Source organism: Ixodes scapularis, unplaced genomic scaffold (genome assembly GCF_016920785.2).
Source record: "Ixodes scapularis isolate PalLabHiFi unplaced genomic scaffold, ASM1692078v2 PGA_scaffold11__112_contigs__length_91849675, whole genome shotgun sequence".
Lineage (NCBI taxonomy): Eukaryota > Metazoa > Arthropoda > Arachnida > Ixodida > Ixodidae > Ixodes > Ixodes scapularis.
This window is the reverse complement of record NW_024609837.1, coordinates 40,166,020-40,181,543: the sequence shown is the minus strand read 5'-3', so window position 1 is coordinate 40,181,543 and position 15,524 is coordinate 40,166,020.

Sequence of the window (15,524 nt, the reverse complement as noted above, 5' to 3'; positions counted from 1 at the left end):
ACTCTCCGTGTATACGCTAGCGGATCGAATCGAGTGCTTGAGTGAGGGATTACAGGAGTTTTGCTTTGCATGCCGCTAGGCAAACCGGACACCTCGGAAGCAATCTGAAGGTCACGTGGTTCGCGTTGTGAGCCTTCGACGCGAGGTGCCGCTACTGGTGGATCCGAATTCATGTAAGCGTAGTGGTTGAAGGGTACCCGATTCGCTAACTGGAACCGACGCGCTGCTGCCGCATCCATGTAAACGTAGCAAAAGGGAGCCAGGCCAGGGGAAGATAAGTAATTCCTGACACTGCTTTTGGCTTCCGACTTGTGTCGGCTTCCGTCATCTTCTCTTCTGAGAACCACCTTAGCAGGTGGCTACGCCGACGTCGTGACAGCTTTCTCGCAAGGACGCATATATGCCCACGTACGCTGAAGCACGTACCGGCATTACAAAATACATATTAGAGAAAAACGCTACATAGACACTTTGTGAGGAGACAAATACAGAAAAAATACCATAAGAAGCACAAAAAGTAACAGAGCTTTTTGTGAGAGCGTATTGTATGGTTGTTGATAAATTAATATTCCCTCCTCGCACAAGAACATTCCAAGCCTTATTGAGCTTTCAATCTGAAAAAAAAGGTGGACAGGAAATAAAAAAAGCATAGACGGCAATTTAAAAGACACACCGATATTATCTCGTTTAAGGATTCATTTGCTTGCTCCTAATACCTTTAAGAGGTCATTACCAGACCCCGATCAGAAGGGTGCGAAAAAAAGAGTCACTCAAATACATATTGAAGCGCGCCCTAAGTCATCGCCCCGGACAAAGAGAACACCATTACGCGGTTCCTCTAACTGGATGGCTCACTTAATGTCACGTCTGTTACAGTAACAGTCCGGTCATTATCACAGCTAGAGTACAGGTCAACCTTGTAAGGCTTCTGAGATAGCATGCGAAGATGCAAACTTTGGGTTGCGACAAAGACACAAGAACTTGATATAAGTACTTCCACGTGTGGCGATGTGGGTGCAGTTGCATTCAACTCCATTTACAATTGTTTCTAGAAGCTACATTATCTAAAACATATCAAGCTACTTCCAGTGGTTCCTTGAATGTCAGCTGAAGTGGGGTATTTGACTGTGACTCTAAAGTAACGGTTAATATATCATCTCAAAGCATATTAGAAAAGTCACAAAAGAGAGCGTAGTGCCGCTAAATAAGTCAAAACATGTTCTAAGTTAAAGTCACTACTAGCCGTTCGTTTCAAGTGCCGCATTTTGTAACAGGAGTCTGATCGCAGACAAAGAAGCATACGAAGCAAATGAGACGAGAGCATCCTTGCAAGTCAGCCAAATTAAAAAGCGTCACGGTTAAAAAAAAAGTCAAAACTAAGTGTTATCTCAATCTCTCGAAGCTTGAAAAAAAAGTAGTGGTCGCGATAGGGTGCGAAGGAAAAAAAAAAGACGAACATTATTTGCACTAGTTCCAGTCATTTCAGTTTGAAGGCGCGCGCGTGACCACCCGCCTCACGAAGGAAGGACGGTTCCCCGAACCTTCGAGGATACAAAAAGGGCCCCGTCGGCCATCGCAGGGCGTAATGGCAGTGGCAGCAGCAGTACCGGAGTGGCCAGAACGGTAATGAACTCATCCATTTGACTTTCTAATTGGCCTGGTTGATGTGCCAATGCGGGCGGCGGAGACCGAATGCCGCATCAGGCACAAAACGTGGATTCCGTCGTCAGTCGTCGCTGTTGGTTAAGGGACAAATGAGTGGTGGACTGGTTCAGGGGTTTGAGGGAAACCAACTCGGCAAGGTTGGTTCGTATCTTTTTTACTGTTTCGTGACGCGTTTTACCCTTTTTTTTTCTCCTGTGTGCCGGCATAGACTGTCTTATCTTTTCTATTCTTTTCGCCCACCTGTCGCGTTTTCCACGCGTTTTCTTTATTATGACGTAGCCCGCTTACTAATTTTTTTGATTTTTTTTGGTCTTAATATTCATGTGTCTTGGGCTTCTATCGCACTTTTAATTGTCGCGGCGGTTTATTGCATTGACTGGTTATCACAATACCTGTGTTTTTTCTTGGCACGTTTTCTCATGTAACCGTACGGAAGTTTCACCTTTCTTCCCGCGACCAGCTTTTTCTTTATTTTGTACAGCGAAGCTGTATATGACTTATTGGTCGGGTTTCTTCGTGTCCGTCGACAAAACAGTACTCGACAAAAAAGTCGACAAAAAACCTTCGCGCTCCTTATCTTCTATCGTGGTTTTGACACTTGTTTCAATAAGACAACCAAAAAAGAATTTTTGAGCTACACGATAAACGATAAAGCGCGCGCGAACAATGCGAAGCATGCAGCGCTCCTTGCATACGTTTCGCGTTAAAGATTTCGGTTGCCTAAGCTGCCGCGGAAACGCCACGGTTTGAAGTCTTTCATATAGGCACCTTTGTTGTTTACAAACATGAACCGCCGCTTGCGTCCCAAGCGCCGTCCGTTCACTTCGTTTTTGCAAGCTTGTCGAGCTTGCTTATGACACCTGTGCTAAAGAGTAAACGCTACACGGACAACGAAGTTAAGAGATTTAACGAGGCCATTCGGCTCTACAATTTAACGTCTTGGAGAAGTCAAGTTGTTTTAAAAAATATTTGAAACAGTTTAATATATCCAACGATTCTTCCTTCTTTTGGCGTTAGCCTGGAGAGTTGGTCGTTAAAAGTTTCATCAAAATTTAGGCAGTGGTGTCAAGGTGGGTTTTGTTTAATTATTTTTAAAAACCGGAAGTTCGCTAGGACATCATAGACTGTATCACTGCCCGGTGGCGTTCGAAAAGAAAAGGGTTTTCATAAAAAAATTTTGATACAGTGCAATTACTTTTCTTTTTTCAATCATTCGATATAGTGAAGTGGACAATCGTTGCAGGTGATAGCACAGCGTCACTGGCCAAGCATCCTCACAGCGTGCATTGAATCCTCCTTTTGTTTCTACCTCGTTCACGCGTCTGGCTTCTTTTTTTTTTTTTTTTTTTTTGGGCACGCGTTGTTTTTTTAAGCATATGCCTCTCAATTGGCGATCCAAGGACAAGGACTACCCCAGAGACAATGGTCGGACACCCATCCGTCGGCGGCTGTGGTCCGGGCCCTCATGAACTGCATCTTTGCCACGCTCGTTCTGATAACGAAGCTTCTGGCAGTCGACAGGCACCCAGCAGCAGCTAAAGCAGTAAATAGTGAGCAAACTAAAAGTAATGTACAGATTTTCTTATTCCTAAACTGGACTGTCACAAAACTGATCATTGACATGCTGCAGCGTCTATCATCAATCGCAATGCAACTAATCTTTTCCAGGCCTGTTGCCGAGCACCACCCAGATTCGCCGAGTCGGGCTTAACAAAGACCGGTCAATCCGGCATCCCCTAACCAGGACAGCCGCTCAATATCCCGTGGAAGAGGCCGCGCCATTAAGCCCGCGTACGTCCATCCCCTCGTCCACTTTTTGTCTCCAATCAGTAAAGCTCTCCCTCAGACCCCTGACGCAGTCTACCCCTCATCTGTCCCTAAAGCTAGGACTGATAAACCCCATCGCCGCCCAGGGAATGCCTCCCCACCGCGCAGTGCCGCTGCTAACAGCAGTGGAGGCAGATAAATCAGGGAGCCCCGTTTATTGGGAGCCCGTATCATAAACTCCCGCTCCTGCGGGCACGAGTAGCGCGGCCATTGATCATCCCCGCTTTTTCCACGCAAAGAGGAACGGTAAGACGTCTCTCTTCTTTAGTCTATACAGTCTGATTTGTTCAACTTTAAGCCTTGATCACATTTAACTGTGGAGTAGCTAATCTAAATTTCAGTATGTTTTGCCTAATAAATATTTGGTTGTTGTATTATTGTGTTTAAATAAGTCCGTTCAAGTTGCATATATTTTTCAGGCCAATATAAAGTAAAAATAAGGAATGTTGTTCAATGTTTATTTTTTCGCATGACCAACGACCCGGAGGCCTTTCCCGTAAAACGAAAAAAAACATGAGATACAAATTCGCCACAAGTATAGATGCTTAAACATTTTACGCAAGCTTCAAAATATACGTATGCTTAAAAATCATGCACACGCTTAAAAAGTGGCAAATAATGCAAGAAGTATAAAAAATGGAATAATGCAGTGATGGAGAACGTGTCTTGATGTAAGCTTACCATTTATTTGAAACACCTCAGGCCGCGTGAGAAAAACTAAAGCCACCAAACTAAATATGAAAGAAATTAGGAAATGAACGACAGAAGTCAACGACTCAGACTCCGGTGTCGTGTTTGTCTTTTCTTTCACTCGATTTTTGTTTTATTTTAGTAACAAGCTCCACATTGTTTTGACTTCACAAAATGTATTACCGTCCATAGATCAACAGGAGCCGTAGTTCTGTATACATTTCATTCTCATTTTTTATGAAAAAAAAAAAAACACCTCAAACCGCAAACGTGCCAAACTCGTTGTGTAGCCAAGCAAACCAGGATGCGATACGGTGTTTTTCACACAGCCCAAACATGGTCGAGCCACGGCTCATACCGCGCACTCAGATAAATAAATAAACAGACCTCCCCGCGCTCTTCCCCAGTCCCTCTTATTTAGGGGTCAAACTCTGCTCGGTTGGGTCGGGGGGAAGGGAGGCGGGTTTACCCCAAACGCGGCGACAGAAGTACGCCTTTTCGAACCGAAGCCAGCGTGACATGTCGGAAGGGAGCAACCAAAAAGAGCATAACGGAGAGGAAAGATCATTGCTGAGAGAGAGATTTTGTGTTTCTGGGGGAGGGTGGCTGCTTCGTGCTGTGCTACTCACTAGCAACTTGCATCGAACGCTGTGAACGCTGCCAACCATCCCAACCAATGCAGTGCTAAAAACGTATCACGTGACACCGCGCCCCGCGCGTCGCTCCGTCCGTCCGGAAACTCACGGGACACTAAACGACGTGGGAATTGGCTCCGATAGCCCGTGTAGCATTCGCTATGATCTATCGTGAGGTGAAAAGAATTGCAGTCGGTGGGGGACAAGGGGATTCGCAGTGACGGATCAGGGCCGCTTGAACCCGGCGGGCAGATGGGATCGACAGAGATCGCGTCTAAGCAGACTCCCTCGAGGATCGCAGTTACGGAACAGAACACTGGCAGAAGAAAGTCAGGTTTTAGAATAAGAAAAAAGAAACATCGGCCCTATTGTTTTGTTTTGCGTCGGCTTTTTCTTTTTTTTATTATTTTTATTTATATCCTAGCTCCTGTTTCTCACGTCACACCGACAGGCGCGGTGACATGCTGCAGGCACGTATGCTTGGCGATATTAAAGAAACACGGGTTCTTCGCATGCGCACAAGGCGAAGCTATTGTCGGCTAACCAGTGTGATTATAAATCACGAGGTGATTTAAGAGTGTAAACCTTCGACTTGTCTTTGTTTGTTGATGTGGGGCAAAATTGTAATATTGCGGGCTATCTTCAATACAAATAGACAGTATTTTCGTGTATTGGAAATGTACAAAAAGTTCAAGAGCAAAACCAAAAAAAAACAGTGCTCTTTGGCACCGGTAAATCAACCAGGCATCGCGGAAAGCAAGAACTTAGTGAGAATGGGACGCTAAAGCGCCGATCACACATTTGCACCCGAGTAAGACCGAGAGAGACCAGACCGGTTTTTAAGCCTCTTGCGACTTCTCAGAACCACCTCCGCTGCAGCGCATCCGGTCCTAAGACCTCGCAGGAGGCTTAAAAACCGGTCTGGTCTCTCTCGGTCTTACTCGGTTGCATATGTGTGAAGAGCGCTCAACGGTTGGGATAAAACGACAAATTTTGAGAACATGACGTAATCTGGATAAAAAGACAATTGAGAAAAACGACATTTTCTTACGTGCAGAAGCCCCCCTATGCCTAATATTGTCAAAACAAGAAAGGATACTGTGGGCACTTTTAGCGCCTATTTTATTTAAACAAAAAACTTGTTAGCAAATAAAAAACATTTTTTTTGCTGAAACGTTTTTTTTTACGTATAAATGCTACAGGCGCTTACAATGTCATCTCGTGTTTTGACAATATTTTTTTTTTTAGTTACCAAAAAAAAAAAATAAAAAAACCTGCAGCGCCGAAAACTTTGGCATTATAGCAGGTACAGCCCATGGATTTATACACTCAATAAAATAAGGACAGAACACTTGAATATACAACCTGAGCTGTCAATAAAGAAAATACACAAACATTGAACATAAACAACATTAAAAATCAAGACCATTTCCTGAGATAAATGGTCCCACGTCGTCACGAATAAAAAAAGACTCTCGAAACAGGTTCCACTGAACGATTGTGCGTGGAAAAAAATGAAAACTACTTATAATCTCTTCTTCAAGAAATTCCCCTTATTTTTCTGGTATGATCAACACGATTTGAAATGTAGTTAGGTAATTTTATGTAGTTGCTTTTATAAATACCAGTCATATCATTAAAATTGCGAGCAAGAACCTCAATCGAAAGTCTTTGCGCCTTGACTATAAAGTTTCCCAACCAAGTACATTTTTAGTCTCTGTTACGCTATTGTTTCTACTATAATGTCCTGTTACAAATCTCGCCGCACGGTTTTAAAGTTTTTCTAACTTATCTGCAAGGTACTTCTGATGCGGATCCCACAAAACAGATGCGTATTCCAGTGTAGGTGGTCTTACCAAAGAGCAATAGGCAGGATGGCGTAAAGTGAATGTTCACTTGACGCCATCCTGTTCATTCACTGTCCAGAACATGAGCAGAAAAAAAATCAATGGACAAAACCTCTCATCGCTGCAACCTGGAGATGTACGCGTACGACACGATGACTGTTGGACAGTGAAAGCTCAAGTCGAGACATCGGCAGCACCAAGATCGTACAAGACCATCACCCAGGACGGAGGTAATCTTCGAAGAAATAGGCAGCACCTTCTCCCCTCCACGGAAGACTTCGATGCTCCTAATCGGCGACAGGAAACCGGGGATTCTAACGACACTGAAGTGAAAACTTTACCTAAGGCATCGCAGCAGAGTGCAGTGAGCACAGCGGTAACACCGACGACTTGTTCTGCAGCTGAACCACACGTGACGCTTCGACAAGAACACCGCCCCTGCATTCATATTTTCACCTCAGTGAGGTTCAGGCAACCGTTCCGTCATCTGGGACACAACAGAAACATTAGGGAGATTCCTGGAACCCGAAATTTCGGCCTTCCTGCTCACTCAGTAAAGAAAGGAAGAGGGTATCGGGATATGCCTGCACGAGATGTACATAAACTATTAGGAGGACTCGGTAAAGTAATAATCCACTGCTCGCCAAGATAGTCTTTTGTAGTTCCTGATACCTGATACTTTTTCCGACGTTCAATAAGACGTATCTAAAGGTTCAGAAGCAGTGTTCACGGCAAAAAGAAGGGGTGTTATACACCCTATACCAAAAACACATTCATTGTCTTTTGCCCAAGCGCTTATTTTTTGTGTGTGATTCGCAAACGTTTAGTTTATCTTTAAGCACACAGCGGACCAATCAACCACTTTCCTTTCACCGCCTAACCACGCTTCCTGCGAGTGCGTAGGAGCAGGGAGCGTGATCACTTGGCGAAAAATTTACGTATGACTGGTTTCACGAGCACGTAGCTTGTACCACCCTCTCAGCTGGGCGGTGACCGTGGTAAAGGTGCACTTGCAGAAACGTTCGTCACCGCTGGTGTTTTTATTGCCACACTAAAGACGACTATACGGCGAGCAATCGTTCGAAAATGCGTCTTTGGCGCATCGGAATGCAAAGAGGAGCACGCCAATCAAAGGGCAGCATAGGGAAGTCGCAGAGAAGGCGCGGTGACGAGGCAGCCGAACGCGCGCAGCCATTGGTCAAGGTCGGGGGTAAACAAATGCACGTGGGCGCGTTAGGGGGATAGATGTATGCACAAGGTGCGCAAGGAGCAGATTAACTTGCACGCCGTGCACACTGCGATGAACACTCACTACCATTTTTTTTTTCTGGCTGGCCCTTCGTTGGCTTTTGGGCGCCTCACAATCAGTAAATAAATACTAGAACAAAAGGGTTCAAAAAACGCTGCCCGGGCACGTTTAGTTAAGCTAACTGGCGGACCAAACAACACGAATGATATAAAACTAAACGGAAGAATAAATAAATAACCAAACACTACATTAAAAAATTGTGTTGCAAACTGCTTGGCAATTGCGTTACACCTGAAACTTTCCGGTATCGCTCCGGAACGCTTTCGAGTCCGGCGCCCAGCTCATTGTGCTCTTCATCAGATAACTTAGCACGTGGCATATAAACTCGATAGCAGTTCCTTGAACAAAGACATTGACGCTGGTCGGGTTTTAGAGCCTGGCGGTTTTCCAGAACCTTCGATACTCACCCGAATCAACCAATCAGCGTTGATGACGTGACATTTCTACCAGCCAATCAGCGTTGAACTTCGCTGTCAATATTTGGGACTTCACGATATCTGGCATACCCCCCTCTCCCCTTTCTGACGAGGCAATAAACGTTTCACTTTAAAAATGAAATAGGATGTGTTATTTGCAGCCGATGCAAGTGCGAAAAGTCTACAGCTGTGGTGACGAACACGTAGTTATTTATAGCGCTATAAAATGGGCAAGGTCCGAGGTGAAAAAAAGTTAAAACAAAAGCCTTGTCGAGGCATTGAATTTTTCCCGCTTATGTGTGGCAGAAAGTAACAACATCAAAACGAAAATAAAAGTATATTAAAAAAAAAGAAGAAAATATCAATTATCTACGGAGTTCAAAAATATTCACTACGTCTTTTTTGCATACATAAAGTTTATGTAGAGACTGGTCCCTCGGTCGACAACCAGGCCCACTCAGCAAAAAAAGAAAAAGTACGATTCCTAAAGGACCTTAGGCAAGGACAGAACTCGTCCGAGCGCTTCGTTCAAGTACCACCCGCGCCTAAACCCTCTTTCAAGGAAAGCGCAGTAAAAAATCTATATAACTGATTGGAAACATCGAGTGCAATTGACAGCAGCAGCAGCATTTGAAGGATACTGCTCCGAAAATCTCGGAGTGGTGCCATTTATTTTCGTATGACAATGGCGGAGCATTTGAAGCACAAATGTAAAGAAATTCATAAAGCTCATAGAAAGTGCCATCGAAGTAAGCCAAAACCCGATTTCGAAAAGGACTTTCAAATCCCAGCTCGCAATCTAACACCAAAAAGTCAAATCTAAAGCAATCCTTCCGAAAAGTCCCCTTCTCCAACAATCGAACGTAGAAACGCGACTCTCTTGGGATCGAAAACAGCCTTCTAAGATATCTGCTTCCCGAGCTGTTTACTGTTCACACTAGCGACCAGACACCAGGCTTATTATGCACAGACTGGAAGCAAAGCTGAGCTGTAAGCGAAGTCAATATTTCAAACGTTTGCGCACTGGGCGAGCGATGCTGGACAATAACAGGACAAATAAAATAGAACGACGATAGAGGCAGATTGTTCTCAATGCATTTTTGTACGCAGTGGATCACGAGCGCGATGCCGTTGTGAGCGGTTCCTTTAGTCGATTCGTGATGCGCCTCTTCCGTATCGGATTGTTGGATGTTGGGATGGCGTTCGACGATGACTTTCGTCGTCGTCTTTGCGGTTTTGGCTTGGCACAAGCGCGCCTTACTTCGCCCTTGGTGTGAAGGCAGGCCTAAGTGATTATTTATGAAGTCGCACGAATGCGACTCTAGCGTGAACAAAGTTTGAAGTTCAGTGCTCGTAACAGTGTTGTGGTTTCTTCGAGTGCCGGAGGAGGGTGGTTTTATAACACACTTAAATCTAAAAGAAGATAGCACTTCGTAGGACGAACAGAAGAAAAGGACACCTGAGAGCGCAGCACAACAACAACCGTTGTTCATATGAAAGATATAGCGTCTTCAGGCCACCAGACTATAATTCGTTTTGTTTCAGATAAAATGGCTGATTGAAAAGCATTCGCGGTCACTATAGCTTTCTATTTAAGTTTTATATTTAATCGCGAGCAAGAGTGTTTATATTAAAAAAAAACCATTAGGTGTAGAAATAAATATTTTGTGTTTTATTAACCGAGCAATTAATCAACGCTGATCACCGAAAAAAAAAACGTAGCTGCCATTTTTAGAGGCCTTGTTTATTTGTCGCAGAACAGATGCAGCCCTTGACCGGAGGTTGTAATTTATAACATACAGTTTCACAAAAGGATATAGAACTGCGCGTCCCTAGGCAAACGTCGCGTCCTGACCGCCAACTTGATTGTGGTGTCCATAACGTCGTAGTAGTGAATGCATTTTCTCGCGCGTTGAGCTTCTCAATAGAAAATTATAAAGCACGCGCTTTACCCTCTGCATGTTTGTTGGGCGAAGAACGTTATAAATAAAACTACGTGCTCTGTTTTGCGCCATTCATAGCACACGATATTATTGAGAAAATTCCCGTTGTTATGATTTGCCCCGCACAAGCTGTGAATTATAAGTATGAATAGCCAACTCGCCCAATTCTTCGTTTTAGAATGCCCGTTCCTTAGGACACGAGTTAACAGGAGTCATTGGTGTCGTATCTATCACGTATTCACACCATGCGGCTAAGAAAACTGTCGACGCTCGTAACGCTTCTCTTTATGGGTAGAGTCTAGCAGAGCTTGTCCACGGATCTCATCTTTACTGAACAGTTGAAAATTATCCTTCATAGAAATACTGCTACAACGAGCACTTCTAATATCGGCATGCAGTATTTTTTTGTAACATAAATACTTATGAAGCGCAAAACAAAATGAGAGACAGAACAATGTCTCTTGTATATCCGCTCTTTTCTCCTATAAATATATATTATCAGTTTTTACCATGCGCGTTAACTTTGTCTCTCGTTTTTGTATTTGTGCGTGTGTTTCGCTCAAGCAGGATAAGCATATCCGAAAGGCATCCGGCAGTTGTTCCGTGTAAGAAATTACATGAGCTAAATAGAGTTCTATGATACGCGACGAAGCAGTGACAAATTCTAAACTGCGGGAATTGAACTTAGATATGATTGCATCGCAGAACGCGCGAAGTGCGAGCCACGGTGAACTTCTGAATACTTACAGCAATAAAGTATCTTTGCTCGAAAGACGTAAACTGCATGTTGGCACCGGTTTACTGACATTGTAAAGAAGGTTTCATATGCTAAAGTGTGCAAGCATTTTTCACCTATTGTTCTCATTGACTTTAGGGGGTGAGCTCACTTTAATAAAACGTAAATACGATGTGGAATAGGCAAAGAAGCTGCGAGTGGGAACAAGTTTCAGACACACGAACCCTGCTTTGAGGAGACAAAAAGAGAGCAAAATAAAACATTCTCTTTTTTATCGATTTGTGGCCGAATATATACAAAATTACAAAAAAAAAAAAACTAATTGGTTCAAAATTTTGAGAGAAAGCATTATCCATTGGGGACGCTAGAGGGGTACTTTGGGGACGCATAAATCGATCCTCATTCAAGTAGCTGAGCACAGGAGCAGTTTGATCTTGTTTGCATCGGCCGGCCTTGGCGGTCTGTTTTTATGGGGCATTCACACCATCCGCCGGCGTTTCCATGTCCATCTTTTTAGTTTTTCTTCTGTATTCTGTATCTCTTTTTTTACCACCGTTTTTATGCTGCCCGTGTTGTTCCGTCTCCCCAGTATCGCCATTCGACTGCCCCACTCTCGTTTCTTCGGGAGCTTTATTCACCAATTTCAAGAGACAGGTTTCCAACATTACTGTCAACTTAAATGACCTTTAATGTGCCTGTAACCGAGTGGAGTGTAGGCATAATTTCCTGGAGAGACCATATCTTGCAACATGTAAAAAAATAAAAAGCTATTTTATGTTTTTTGTTAGACGTGAACACCGGAAAACTTGTTAAAGAAAACTTGTTATTTTTGCCAGAAGAATTTATTCTAATAAAATCGCCACCCAATTCACACACCTACTTCGTCTTTTCTCTGTAACAAGGGACAGTGCAAGTTGATCTTCGACTTGAAACTCTAAAAAATTCCTGCGCGTGTACGTAACCGCCAAACTCTCAAAGGGCCACTCTCTGCAATCTACCAAATAAGCTCAGCGAATGACGAGGCGGAACACCCTTTTAGACCTCAAAATTAAGTCTGGGCTGTGGCATTGCGCAATGCAAGCATAACAATTTGCATTGCGTAATGCCACAGCGCAGACTTCGTTTTTAGCTCTAAACGAATGTTACGCCTTATCACCCGCTGAGCTGATTTCATAGATGCCAGAGATTGACGCTATGAGCGTTTTGCGGGTAAGTAGATGTGCAGACATTGTGTAAAGTGTAAAGTAATTGCGCGATCCTGCGCAATCTGGACACTGGGAACTCTGTTAGAAGCCACCAGAAAACCAGTCTGACTTCTTTCCTGTCCTACCAAACGACGTCCTCAAAAAAAAAAAAAAAATCACAGGGTCTCTTATGTCATCTCTAAGACGACTTGAAGGCGAAAGCTCAAGCCCCAATGCATTAACGACAGACACAGACACATATTTACGTCATTCACTTTGATTCCTCTTAATTCGCTTTGTGATCCTTCTTAATTTTATTGCCTCTAATTCGCCTGAGTGGTCACATCAACAGCGCGCTCTCTGACGACGCACTTTTGGCGCCGCTAATCTCACGGCAGGTCGCACGCTCGCTCTTCACCGCTGCCCGAGCGTGAGCGTCCTCCTCTTCAGCTCCGTTTCCGCAGTGCGCGCGCATCCGCCGATTCTGACACAAGTAACGCCATCTCGTGGTTCAGTTGCAAACCGCGGGTTCTACCACGTTTCGTGTCGCCGACGTGTTTTCGCCTTACTAACATGGGAGGATTAGTAATTTACATAAAATTATTGTTGGCCGAATGAATTATCATGCCGATTAACTTCGAATAAGTGTAGTTCAGATACGGCGCAATAAAACTTCGGACACAGCAGCGCACCGAGGAGATTCAAAAACGAAACTTACACCGGCGCGTTAAGTGTACTAATTGAGTTTCTAAATTTTTCCGATTGTTTGTCGAAGTATGGCTTTGAGACTGAAAGTCAGACTATATTGCGTAGCCTTCAAACTCAAATCGGATCGACACATCATGCAGAGTAAACTTAATTGATTCCTACATGTTTAATATTGTATTCTAGAACCTCTTGCTAAAATTGCACAGTTATGGTTTGAGGATAAAAAACACAACTTTATTATTTGTTCAATTATTTCAAAATAAACATGTTAATTTTCTTGCGTGTGTTCTTTTGTTCGCCCTCTGCTTTTTTAGTTACACCTTTCTTTCTCTTTCGTTTCTTTTTTTCTATTTTTCTAATTAGTTTTTTATAGTTGCTGCGGCATCTCGCACAGAGACGGCGGTCCCTGCCCCAGAGAGCTTTATGTATTCAAAAGTTCAAGAGTGCAAGGCTCGTCAGAATATCTTTCAGAATGTCGTTCGTGCTCATTAGAGCAGATCAGTATGCAAATTTCATTGGCTCCGTGCACTTTCCATTCCTGGAAATGACTTTGAACCTTCAAAGACTGGCACACTGTGCGGGATACATTACATGAAACCGTGCAATAGCAAGCTTCCACTTCAACAGATCCTTTCCGCTTGCGAACAGCGGGGCACGACTGTCGAAATTAGTTTAGTTCTAAAATAGGAGTGAGTGCGAATTGCTGAATATTGAAGCGTACTATATTTCTGCGATCTGGTTTACTTTTTGTAGCGGAATAACACTAGCACTCTCAAAATTTGGAATGGGTGAATGATAGCTACGGACTCATTTAAAGTTTAAAGGTATCAGCTATTCAAATCACGTTTACTTTAAGATTGAAGGCAATAGAACGCGACTCAAAATTGCATTTGTATCTCACGATATGTTAGATTTTTGTTTCCGTCATCAGTTTATCTGAGTTTAGTTTCCACGTTCCAGTTGTTCGCTCCACCGTCTTAAAGTAGGTGAGGTCACCGGCAAAGCAAGGTGCAACTAAAAAGAAAAAAAAAAGTATATCATATTTAAGTATAATTATTATATAAAGCTTTCAAAAGATAAAAAAAAAATTAAACGTACTTGCCAAATCAAGATCCTTACATTTTCTATGCCCTCCAGAGGCAAAATATGTCTGAGCGGGTCGGGGTCCTATCATGTTTGTAAGTTTCAGTCATAGTGTGAGGATGAAAAACTGTGAAAACGTGAAATTTACAAACAAGTGATGTCACAAAACAAAGGCTGTTTCTAAAAGATGTAACATTAAAAAAGAAAGACGTTACAGAAAGGCGATTTCAGGAAGCAATGCGTTTATTTTTAAGATCTGTTTTACATGTTCGCAAAGGAACACGAAACATAAAAAATGCAGCTACTGCTGACAGTTATGGTTACTCGGCTGTGTTGCTGCCTCTAAAACCAACTGAAGCTGGTCAAATCTGCTGTTCACATACTTAAATTTAAAACAGCTCAAAGTAAAAAAAAAAAAAATCATAGCAGAACTAAATATTTGTACGAGAACGATATTATTTGCATATGTTCTATTTTTTGTTAAGTTTGTGACGTTCGCATTTCGCATTTTTTTCCATTTTTAAGGGTTCTACCGAAGGAGCATAAATTTCAATTGCTTCCGAAGATGTTATTTTCTCATTTTGCACGTGACATATTTTTTTTTTGAAAACGCTTGGAAGGATATTTCTCCGCGCTCTTTTTTTTTTTTCTTGTCATGCTGGTCTACCGCCGATGCTCTTTATAAAATGTTACAAAATTAAAGTCTAATTTCACTGCGGACATGGAAGATATTTGATTCCTTCTTCTGATTACTACCTATGTAAACCTAAAATAAAAATCCTAGACCTAAATCTGCGTTCAAGAAAACCAATACCCGCCAATACGCAGACACATACTAAAAGTTAAGAACATACTGCGACGTTATGTTTTTTTTTTTATCAAAAGCAATGCAATGCAATCGCCTAGTCAACCTCTTTAAATGGGAAACTTTAAAGAATGGTGTTTCTACACATATATAAATCTTACACTTGCATTCATTTTAAGAAAATGTCTGTTTTTTTACATTTGTAGCACTACTGTCCAACCTTAACGCGTCTCATGCTCCTTAATTGTAAACATTATAAAGGGCCGTGCAAGAACAAACATTAAATTCATAAAATGCAGGCGAGCTCGCTGAATTGGGAAGTTTAGTATTTTACGCAAATTGGACGGCTACTTAATCTATTGCCACTTGTTGCGCGGTTCTAGTTTTATATTCACTTCAAGTGAACGGGATAAATATTGCTCTCTAATATATCTCGTTTCGCCAAACTACCCCCCACCCCCCCGGCCCCTGGTCTCTAAATGAGGATGAGGGATAGCCCAGAAAATTAACTATGTGTAGAAAAAAAAAAGCATTATTAACAGTCGAACGCTATTTACCAGACATTTTTTTACGGTGTTTAAGTGAAACACCAAGCTTAAACCCAGTATTGAATCTACTTTTAAACAATTTAGGCGATTGTAAATCTTCTCTAGATATCAGATATGCGGATATGTCT